Raw genomic sequence first — 12,459 nt, 5'->3', positions numbered from 1 at the left:
GTTAATGACATCACTATTCAAGAAAAACCTGAGGGTGGTCTTAACCCACATCTTCTCCCCGACTTCCTACACCAGAACCATTTTCCAATACTATTAATTCTATTATATATATGTATATATCAGTTCAGTTCAGCTCAGTCGCTCATTCATGTCCAACTCTTTGTGACCCCATGAACCACAGCACGCCAGGCCTCACTGTCCATCACCAACTCCCGGAGTTTACTCAAACTCATGTCAATTGAGTCGGTAATGCCATCCAACCATCTCATCCTCTGTTATCCCCTTCTCCTCCTGCCCTCAATCTTTCCCAGCATCAGGGTCTTTTCCAATGAGTCAGCTCTTCCCATCAGGTGGCCAAACTATTGGAGTTTCAGCTTCAACATCAGTCCTTCCAGTGAATACCCAGGACTAATCTCCTTTAGGAGGGACTGGTTGGATCTCCTTGCAGTCCAAGGGACTCTCAAGAGTCTTCTCCAACATCACAGTTCAAAAGCACCAATTCTTCGGCACTCAGCTTTCTTTATAGTCCAACTCTCACATCCATACATGTCTACTGGAAAAACCATAGCCTTGACTAGATGGACCTTTGTTGGCAAAGTGATGTCTCTGCTTTTTAATATGCTGTCCAGGTTGGTCATAACTTTCCTTCCTAGGAGTAAGGGTCTTTTAATTTCATGGCTGCAATTACCATCTGCAGTGATTTTGAAGCCCAGAAAAATAAAGTCTGCCACTGTTTCCACTGTTTCCCCATCTACTTGCCATGAAGTGATGGGACCAGATGCCGTAATCTTAGTTTTCTGAATGTTAAGCTTTAAGCCAACTTTTTCACTCTCCTCTTTCACTTTCATCAAGAGACTCTTTAGTTCTTCCTCACTTTCTGCCATAAGGGTGGTATCATCTGCATATCTGAGGTTATTGATATTTCTCCCGGCAATCTTGATTCCAACTTGTGCTTCATCCAGCCCAGCGTTTCTCATGATGTACTCTGTATATAAGTTAAATAAATAGGGTGACAATATACAGCTTTGACATACTCCTTTTCCTATTTGGAACCAGTCTGTTGTTCCATGTCCAGTTATAACCTGTTGCTTCCTGACCTGCATACAGATTTCTCAAGAGGTAGGTCAGGTGGTCTGGTATTCCCATCTCTTTCAGAATTTTCCACAGTTTATTGTGATCCACACAGTCAAAGGCTTTGGCATAGTAGATAAAGAAGAAATAGATGTTTTTCTGGAACTCTCTTGTTTTTTCAATGATCCAACAGATGTTGGCAATTTGATCTCTGGTTCTTCTGCTTTTTCTAAAACCAGTTTGAACATCTGGAAGTTCACGATTCACATATTGGTAAAACCTGGCTTGGAGAATTTCGAGTATTACTTTACTAGCATGTGAGATGAGTGCAGTTGTGTGGTAGTTTGAGCATTCTTTCGCATTGCCTTTTTTTGGGATTGGAATGAAAACTGACCTTTTCCAGTCCTGTGACCACTGCTGAGTTTTCCAAATTTGCTGACATATTGAGTGCAGCACTTTCACAGGTATATATATGTGTGTGTGTATATATATATTCTGTTTTGGCTGCACTGCACTGCATGTGGGATCTTAGTTTCTGACCAGGTGTTGAACCTGCGCCCCTGCAATGGAAGTATGAAGTCATAACTTCTGAACCACAAAGGCAGCCCTGATTTCATTTAAAAATGACTCTCATTTCTGTTCCCCTTATTAATCTCCATCACCTTTAGCATCTCTTGCTTGGGTTACTGCAGAACCTCCACCTGGTCTTTATGCCTCCAGTGTCTCCCTCCTCGATCCATCCTCAACACCACTGCTAGAAGTCTCTTTCTAGAAGAGAAATCTTATCAACATAACTCCTCTGCTTAAATCCGTATGGCTGCCCTTCTCAAACTGGGTGAAGCAACTCCTGGGCATGGGGGAGTCTTGTAAAGAAACAGAACGAGGAGCTGTAGAATAGTTATGTCTTCCTTAAGCTTAAATTTTATTTACAGATTTGGGACAACATCTTAAAATATTTTAAAAACAGACATACGATGAAGTAGAATGTAAGAATCACATACTTTTAAAGATAAGATGTTTAAAGAGAGTTTGAACTCAAGACACCTCTAAACCTGAACTCTTCAATCTGCCTTATGGGGTACATTAGTCGAAAGTTTGAGAAACACTGACTTGAAGGATAAAAGTTCAGACTTTTTCACATGGTAGAGAAGCTCTATTATAATCTGGCTCCTACTAACCATTTCCACTTCATTTTCCACTCCTCTGGTGCCCTCAACCTCACTACTTCGCACCATACATGTCAGCCCCAAAGAGCAAGGACTTGTAGTTGTTCAAGAAAGCAGTTCTGTTTCACAGCCAAGCAAGTGTTATGGGGGCAATCCCACGTGGAATCTCCCTTGCCCTTCATTCTGTGAAGTCCCACTCGTTCTCCAAGACCAGCTGTAGTGTCATCTCCTCTGTGACACTGTCAGGGACCTCGTCCAGACAACTGACATGTTCTTTTTGGTACCAGGTCCTTTCTTTGTCATGGCCCCTCATCACCTTATATTATCAGGCTTGTTCACAAATCTCATTGCTGGAGGTCCTCACTCTCAGAGACCGTATCTTATTTACCTTTGTATTCTCAGCACTTCACATGGGACTGAAAACAGCCAAGCAAGTGAAAAACAATTTAACCTTTTGTACTTTGACCAAGGTGACTGGGGAAGCCAGGTGGTGGAGGGAGTCTGAGAGAGTGGGTCGACTCTGGCTGGTGGGGGAGCTAGATTTTAGATTGGCACTTGCAGGCCTGCCCTGGTTGTGAAGTAGGGGCAGAGAGAAGCTGTGATGCTGGTCATTGTTACCAACAGTGTTAATTATTCTTCTGATACTTCCCAGGTGTACTATACAGTCCATGGGGTCACAAAGAGTACGACATGACTAAGCCACTTTCACTTTCACTCCCCAGGCAGCTCTAGTGGAAAAGAACCCATCTGCCCATGCAGGAGATGTTAAGAGATGCGGTTCTGATCTCTGGGTCGGGAAGATCCCCTGGAGAAGGAAATGGCAACCCACTCCCGTATTCTTGCCTGGAGAATCCCAGGGACAGAGGAGCCTGGTGTGCTACAGTCCATGGGGTCACAAAGAGTCGCACATGACTGAAGCAACTTAGCACACAAAAGTGGAATACGGCATTCAAATAGGACTGATGCCCAGATATACGATACCCTTGACATGGCTTTAAAATGTACAGGGGCTTGTGGAAGCAACGTGTAATTTTGTTAAGGAATGAATTTTAATCACAAGACTTGGAGTGACCTTATTTAGAGAGCGACTCTAATCCTTCTCCCTGCTGGAGCTGCACAAGCCTTGGGTGTAATAATTCCTTTTCGATGTGACCTTGGGCCGTGGTTTTCCTCATTTGTAGTTGTGATGGTTAAATGAGATAACATATAAAAAATGCCCGGCAATACTCAAAATACAGTAAGTACCCAATAAATGGTAACTATCGATAGTAACCAAACTCTTATTCGGTTCAAAAGGTCATTTGATTCTCCCCCTCAGTTATATCCTGTTACATCATATAAGGTCAAATATACAAATTTAGAATTTGCAAAGGTCTTAAGACAAACCTCGTGTGAACATTAATGACCCACTGCATCCAGAATAAATAGCACCTTTAGACCAGTGGCTTAGATTGCAAGTTGTCACCTTGCTTTTGTGGAAAATGCCACCATGAAGATCAGGTGGGTGATAAAGGCTTGGATTAACTTGGATGTGTCTGAGGTGGCCTCCAGGCCCCAACAGTTTTTTTTTCTTAATTTTCTTTAATTGGAGTGTAGTTGATTCATGACATTGTGTTACTTTCAAGTGAAAGTTACAGCAAAGTGAATCAGTTATATATGTACATATATCCACTCATTTCCCATATAGACCATTCTTTTCCCACATAGACCATTATAGAATGTTGAGTAGAGTATCCGAAGCTATACAATAGATCCTTATTAGTTATCTGTTTTGTGTATAGTAGTGTATATATGTCAATCCAATCTCCCAATTTATCCCTTCCCTCACTTACCCCCTGGTTACAATAAGTTTGTTGTCTATATCTGTAACTCTATTTCTGTGTTGTAGAGAAGTTCATTTGTGTCATATGTTAGATTCCACGTATAACCAATATCATATGATATTTCTCTTTCTCTGTCTGACTTACTTCACTCAGTATGATAATCTCTAGGTCCATCCATGTAGCCGCAAATGGCATTATTTCATTCTTTTCTGTGGCTGAGTAATATATATATTGTGTGTGTGTGTGTGTGTGTGCATACTCAGTTGTGTCTGACTCTTCTTGGATTATAACCTGCCAGTATCCTCTGTCTGTGGAATTGTCCAGGCAAGAATAGTGGGGTGGGTTGCCATTTCCTATTCAATATGTGTGTGTGTGTGTGTATATATATATATACATATGTGTTACACCTTCTTTATCCATTCATCTGTTGATGGACATTTATTAATAGGTTGCTTCCATGTCCTGGCTATTGTAAACAGTGCTGCAATGAACATAGAACTGCATGTGTCTCCCAGGACTCACTCTTCTGTCTGCCCCAGCATTTGCATCTGATCCCCTGTTTCTGCAGCTCGATGGACACAAATTGGGCTTCTCCTTGTAGAGATCCCCTCCTCAAATGTCAAAGGCCAAGTTGTGGAAAGGCAGCGTTAGACAGAGATTAGGGCATGCTTTGGAAGCTACAAGAACTTGAGTTGATGAAATACTAAATCTATCACTCACTAACTCTATGGCAAGCTCTTTAACTCAGTTTCTTCATCTGTAAAGTAGGGATAATAACAGTAAAAACCTCAGAGACTTAACTTAAGGATTCAATGGGATCTTGTTTATCAGGTGCTTGGTACAGTGCTTGCCAGGTTGTGGGCATTCAATAAACAGTATCTGTTATTATTTTTATATAAAAAGTGAAGTGTGGACTTCCCTGGTAGCCCAGTGGTTGAAAATCTGCCTGCCAATACAGGGGACACCAGTTTGATCCCTGGTCTGGCAGGATTCCACATGCCTCTGAGCAACTAAGCCCATGTGCCACACCTACTGAAGCCCGCACACCCTAGAGACCTTGATCTGCAACAAGAGAAGCCACCACAATGAGAAGTCCGTACACCATAACTAGAGAGTAGCCCCTGTTCATGGCAACTAGAGAAAGCCTGCACACAGCAACGAAGACTCAGCGCAGCCAAAAAAAAGAGTACTATATTCTTTGTAAAGACCTTCCCAAAACAAGTAAAGCTCTTTGTTGGTACTTTTATTTGTCTCTCTCTCTCACACAGCATTTCTTTTTTATAAAGGGGAAATTAACATTTATTTAGCTGCTACTATAGCCAGGCATGAGATGTGTACCATTTCCTATAACTGCCCTGGTCATCCCCTGAGGTTGGTATCATTTCCATTTTTACAATAAACAGTAGAGACCCAGAGAAGTGAACTAACTTGCCTAAGATCACACAGCTAGTGAACATCAGAAGCAGAGCCTGAACTAAAGCCAACACTAAAACCCAAATGGCTATTATCCCATGCTTCCTAAGTCTACTGTACTATAATTATTTATCAATATATATTTTCCTCAAATTAATCTCTAAATGCAGAAGCTGCACTTGATTCATTTTTGTATCTAACACATGCCTGGCAGATACTCCATAAGCCTGTATTACATAGAAAATCTCAAACTCATGAAAGTAAACCTAGACTTGCCAGATGAATATAAGATGCCTAGCTAAATTTGAATTTCAGACAAACAACAAATAATTTTTCAGTATAAGTATGCCACAGACACTATTTGAGACATATCTATATGCAAAATTTCTAAAAATGATTTGCTATCTGAAATTCAGATTTAACTGAGCATCCTTTATTTTTGTTTGTTAAAACTTGCAACTTTAACCTAAACCTTGAGATTGGTTTTGAAAGGGACAACTTCCCCAGGGGTTCTCCTGATAGCAGAAGGCTGCTGTGGCCCCTCACTCACACTCAAGGTTGACCTAGTCCCGGGCTGCTCTGGGGGCTGGGGTTGAGGCCACAGTGACATGGATATATTGGCCTTTCTTAGGTTTCTTGTTGTTGTTCAGTCACTAAGTCATGTCCGACTCTTTGAGACGCCATAGACTGCAGCAATCCAGGCTCCCCTGTCTTTCATTATCTCTCAGAGCTCAAATTCATGTCCATTGAATTGGTAATGCTATCTAACCATCTCATCCTCTTCTGCCCCTTTCTCCTTTCTCCTGTCTTTCCCAGCGTCAGGGTCTTTTCCAATAAGTTGGCTCTTCACATCAGGTGGCTAAATTATTGGAGCTTCAGCATCAGTCCTTTCAATGAATATTCAGGGTTCATTTCCTTTAGGAATGACTGGTTTGTTCTCCCTGAAGTCCAAGGGACTCTCAAGAGTCTTCTCCAGCACCACAATTCAAAAGCATCAATTCTTCGGTGCTCAGCCTTCTTTATAATCCAACTCTCACACCCATACTTGACTACTGGAAAAACCACAGCTTTGACTATATGGACCTTTGTCAGCAAAGTGATATCTCTGCTTTTTAATACGCTGTCTAGTTTTGTCATAGCTTTCCTTCCAAGGAACAAACGTCTTTTAATTTCATAGCTGTCACCATCTGCAGTGATTTTGGAGCCCCCAAAATTAAAATCTGTCACTGTTTGTACTTTTCCCCCTTCTATTTGCCATGAAGTGATGGGACTAAATGCCATGATCTTAGTTTTTTGAATGTTGAGTTTTAAGCCAGCTTTTTCACTCTCTTCTTTCACCCTCACCAAGAGCCTCTTTAGCTCCTCTTCACTTTCTGCCATTAGAGTGGTATCATCTGCATATCTGAGATTGCTGATATTTTTCCTGGCAATCTTGATTCCAGCTTGTGATTCATCCAGCCCAGCATTTCGCATGATGTACAGACACTCTCTGCGTATTAGGTTAGGTCAGCCTTGGCACGTTAAACCAAAGAAGCAGGCACTGATAAGCTTAAAGCGCCACCTGGAGGCCGTTGTGGGTAGTACTGTGGCCAGGGGCCATTTCTTGGATCCGGAACCTTGGGAAGCAGAGAAAGGCCAAACAAGGCAGAGACAAGGTAGAAGAGGAGGACAGTCCATCAAGGAGCAGGGTAACAAATATCTTCCTGCATTTTCAGTGTATGGCTGCTGTTCCGGCCCCCCGGGAACTGAAGGCACTCACTCTCCAAAGGAGATCACTTCTTAGGGCTGTACTTCTCCAGGGCCCTCTGCCTCCCAGGCTGTTCCTTGCAGTCTCCAGGGAGTCTTTGTCTTATAAGACAAATTCTTTGTCCCCACAGCAGACCTACTGAGTCAGAAGCTGTGGGGGTGGGGTCCAGTGGGCTGCATTTAAATAAGTCCTCCAGGTGATTCTTTTTTAAAAATTTTATTAGTTTTTAAAAATTATTTATCTGTCTGTGCTGGGTCTTTTTTTTTTTTTTTTTTCCATTTATTTTTATTAGTTGGAGGCTAATTACTTTACAATATTGTAGTGGTTTTTGCCATACATTTACATGAATCAGCCATGGATTTACATGTATTCCCCTGTGCTGGGTCTTAATTGTGGTACATGGGATCTTAGACGTTTGTTTCAGCGTGCAAACTCTTAGGTGAAGCATGAGGGATGTAATTTCCCCACCAAGGATCAAACCTGGGCCTCCTGCTTTGGAAACATGGAGTCTTAGCCTCTGAACCTCCAGGGAAGTGACTTTGATGCAAAGCTTAAGTTGGAGAACTAACGGCTTAGAGGAAACACGAGTGGGTGAGCAGGATGCAGCCCATGTTGCAGGGCACATAGAGAAAGAGCTGGTATGTGAATGAGGTGGCTATTTGTTCTCTGTGCCTCCAGAGGCAAGAGCTAGGGCAAAAGGCATGAGTTGCCAAGAGACAGAATTCAGTTTCAATTAAGGAAGTCATACTGAACAAACAGAGCTCTGGGGGACTAGGAGAGGATGCTTGGGGAAGGTAGGTCTCTGTCCCTGGACTAAATGTCCTGGTTCCTAGGCTAGATGATTTGTCATGGATGTGGTAGAAATTTCTGCAGAGGTTAAATTAGATGTGTGTAAAGAATCCCTAAACTCAGAGAATCCATAATCCATGCATTTTTTGCAAATCATCTTTCCTTTTTCAGTTCTCTTTTATCAAGAGTAAGGCAATATTTCTGGTTGTTTTGAGAACCTCTTTCAGCTAAGTATTTATACCATATTATTACAAAAGAGCAAATAAAGGACTAAATGGCTTTTCTTTTAAAAAAAAGTTTATTTATTTTATTTGGCTGCACTGGATCTTGGTTGTGGCATGTCAGATATAGTTCCCTGGCCAGTCATCAATCCCTGGGCCTCCTGCCTTGGGAGCATGTAGCCTTAGCCACTGGACCACCAGGGAAGTCTCCCCAGTGGCTTTTCTAGCTTCCTGGTCAGGATTTAACTCAGGACTGCTTCCTCAGGTCCAACTGTCCTCCAGGCTGCTGCCCAGCTGTCTTCCAGGGGTTTCCCTCTACACCATTTCTGATACTCTTACTTATGCTGAATCTCCTATTCCCTTTAGCCCATGTCTTTCTGATTTTTTTTTTTTTTTGCAGTTTAGTATGTTGGGACATACCCTCAAATAGATTCCAAAAAAAGGGGCACAAAGAAGGTAAAAATTTTCAATCTTGCCTGTCTGAAAATGCCTAAGAAAGGCAATGACAAAGAATGCTCAGACTACCACACAATTGCACTCATCTTACACACTAGCAAATTAATGCTCAAAATTCTCCAAGTCAGGCTTCAGCAGTACGTGAACCATGAACTTCCAGATATTCAAGCTGGTTTTAGAAAAGGCAGAGGGATGGGATGGGGAGGGAGGAGGGAGGAGGGATCAGAATAGGGAACACATGTAAATCCATGGCTGATTCATGTCAATGTATGGCAAAACCCACTACAATATTGTAAAGTAATTAGCCTCCAACTAATAAAAATAAATGAAAAAATAAATAAATAAAAATAAAAATTACATTAAAAAAAAGAGAAAAGGCAGAGGAACCAGAGGTCAAATTGCCAACATCCTCTGGATCATTGAAAAAGCAAGAGAGTTCCAGAAAAACATCTATTTCTGCTTTATTGACTATGCCAAAGCCTTTGACTGTGTGGATCACAATAAGCTGTGGAAAATTCTGAAAGAGATGGGAATACAAGACCACCTGACCTGCCTCTTTTTTTTGAAAAGATAGTTTAATTTATTTATTTGAGTGCACCAAGTCTTAGTTGCTGCATGTGGGATCTAGTTCCCTGACCAGGGAATGAACCTGGGCCCTCTGTATTGGAAGCTTGGAGTCTCAGCCATTGGACCACCAGGGAAGTCCCTGACCTGCCTCTTGAGAAATCTGTATGCAGGTCAGGAAGCAACAGTTAGCACTGGACATGGAACAACAGACTGGTTCCAAATAGGAAAAGGAGTATGTCAAGGCTGTATATTGTCACCATGCTTATTTAACATATGCAGAGTACATCATGAGAAACGCTGGGCTGGATGAAGCACAAGCTGGAATCAAAATTGCTGGGAGAAATATCAATAATCTCAGATATGCAAATGACACCACCCTTATGGCAGAAAGTGAAGAACTAAAGAGCCTCTTGTTGAAAGTGAAAGAGGAGAGTGAAAAAGTTGGCTTAAAGCTCAACATTCAGAAAACTAAGATCATGGTATCCGGTTCCATCACTTCATGGCAAATAGATGGAGAAACAGTGGAACAGTGGCAGACTTTATTTTTCTGGGCTCCAAAATCACTGCAGATGGTGACTGCAGCCATGAAATAAAAAGACGCTTACTCCTAGGAAGGAAAGTTATGACCAACCTAGACAGCATATTAAAAAGCAGAGATATTACTTTGCCAACAAAGGTCTGTCTAGTCAAGGCTATGGTTTTTCCAGTAGACATGTATGGATGTGAGAGTAGGACTATAAAGAAAGCTGAGCACAGTAGAATTGATGCTTTTGAACTGTGGTGTTGGAGAAGGCTCTTAAGAGTCCCTTGTGCTGCAAGGAGATCCAACCAGTCCATCTTAAAGCAGATCAGTCCTGTGTGTTCATTGGAAGGAGTGATGTTGAAGCTGAAACTCCAATATTTTGGCCACCTGATGTGAAGAGCTGACTCATTTGAAAAGACCCTGATGCTGGGAATGATTGAAGACAGGAGGAAAAGGGGATGACAGAGGATGAGATGGTTGGATGGCATTACCGACTCAATGGACATGAGTTTGAGTAAACTCCGGGAGTTGGTGGTGAACAGGGAGGCCTGGCATACTGCCATCCATGGGGTCGCAAAGAATCAGACACGACTGAGCGACTGAACTGAAAATGACTTTTCACAGATACTTGGTTGACAGATTGACTGGGTGCAGAATTCTAGGTTGGAAATTATTTTCCCTCAAAAGTTAGAAAACATACTCCAGGATCTTCCATCTTCTAGCATTTTGTTGACAAGCCAGGTGACAGACATTCAATGTCCAATTCCTTGTGCACAGCTAGTGCCTTTCTCTTGCTAGCTCTTGAAGCATTCTTTAGAATGGAAGAAGTTCCATTCTTTAGAAATGTCTTGATGATGTCTAGACACTCATACATCACTGTGGTGTGCACCTGAAACTAAAACAGCTTTGTAAATCAACTATACTTCAATTAAAAAAAAGAGAGAGAATCTGCACATATTTGGGTAGTTTATGTACTTGTAAGAGAAATTTTGGCTTATTAGGGTGAGCGCCCCAGAACTAACTTAAAATGTGTAACTTAAGACTTATGAGTTATGTTGAAATCTTACTATGTTTATGCTTGGCAGAGAAATATCTAATAAACCTCTAAGCTCACTGTATTTATCAGTATATTAAATTGGTAATAATCAATTAATACTTGGGAAAGGTACTTAGAAAGGAAGTAGAATTTTAAATGTAGTTTAAAATATAGTAAAGTAAAGTATTTAAGTTTATGAATTGAATCAAAGCCCCCTTAAAAGTAAATGATAAAATTTGGTAGGCTTACAGCCTTTAATGGAATAATAAAGTCTATAAGCTAAACTGAAAAGCTTAGGAAGGTGCCCCCAAGCCTTCACCCTGTGCTATACCCACAGCCACTGAGGTGTCATGAGGTCTCCAAGGCTGTGTGGAGCCTCAGGGCTTGTCATAGAAAACTCTGGTCCTCACTCATGAAAAAGGACCCATTTTCCTTGCCCTGTCCCCCATCTTTCGGTGATGGAAAAACATTTGACTCATGACAAGCATTTTAATAGCCTAATGTATAGGTATATGTAAGGTGACCATACAATTTATTGTCCAAACCAAGACATATTTGAAAGTGAAAGAGGGCACTGTTAAGAATTATTCTGGGGGCAACAGACTTAAAACAGGACTGTTTGGGCAAACCTAGACAGATCCCTCTAGGTATAAATGTGTGGTTTGTAAACATACGAAGGCAAGCAAGTGAAGAACTCAGCTTCCATCTTTGTAAGATGTATCAAGTATCAACAAATGTTAGATCCTTTAACGTTTTACTGGAAAAGCACTAAGAACCCTTTCAAGTGTGTTATTAGCAACTATCAAATAACCTTTTATTAACTTAGAACAATGTCTACCCTCCTGGTGTATTGTGAGGTTTCTTCTTTGTGTCAGGTGTCATGAGACTCTTCCCCCTTCACTAACTGCAAGGCAGCTCTGAGTGTTAAGTTGTACCTGTATCTAAAAGTCAGCCTGTAATTGGAGTTAAGAATTTGAGGGTGACTGTTGCTTGACTGCTGGCTGGTTCAGGTTTCAAGTGCAGATTCCTATAAAGGACCAAGCCTTATTTTAAAGTCTGAATCTGTGGTCTTTTGTTTATCCACAACCGCAAAGAAGACCAGTGTCTTCCTGGTATCTTGTTTTATTTTTTTCCTGTATGAACTTCCTGATACCATGCACATGGTCTGCCAAATGTGCAGCCATGCCATTTTTCATTCAAACACTTACACAAGTGATTTTTGGCATTTAATCACATTCTGGTGTGCTCCCATGTTATGGGGAAACAGATGTTTTGGCTTAGTACCATCCCAGCAACTCAGCATCCTTCACAAATCAGACAATGGTGTTTCCATCTGGCTCAGAAGCCCCAGTAGAACTTTTACACATAGATCACTTCATTATTAACTGTAGTGCTCTGGGTGTTTCTTTAGGTCATGGGCTGCCTTATTTGCAGGAGAGCTGTGAAAGTGCCCCTGTAGCCAACTATTTCCCCATTCTACCTAAAATTCCCTCATTAAGGCTTTATTTTGGAGACTAAGAAATAAGTACAAGCGACCCCATAGTGGGCTTCCCAGGTGGCACTAGTGGTAAAGAACCCACCTGCCAATGCGGGAGATATGAGATGTGGGTTTGGTCCCTGGGTCGGGAAGATCCCCTGGAGGAGGGC

The sequence above is a fragment of the Dama dama genome, chromosome 11, assembly GCF_033118175.1.
Source record: "Dama dama isolate Ldn47 chromosome 11, ASM3311817v1, whole genome shotgun sequence".
NCBI classification, from domain to species: Eukaryota; Metazoa; Chordata; class Mammalia; order Artiodactyla; family Cervidae; genus Dama; species Dama dama.
This window is presented reverse-complemented; position numbering follows the sequence as displayed.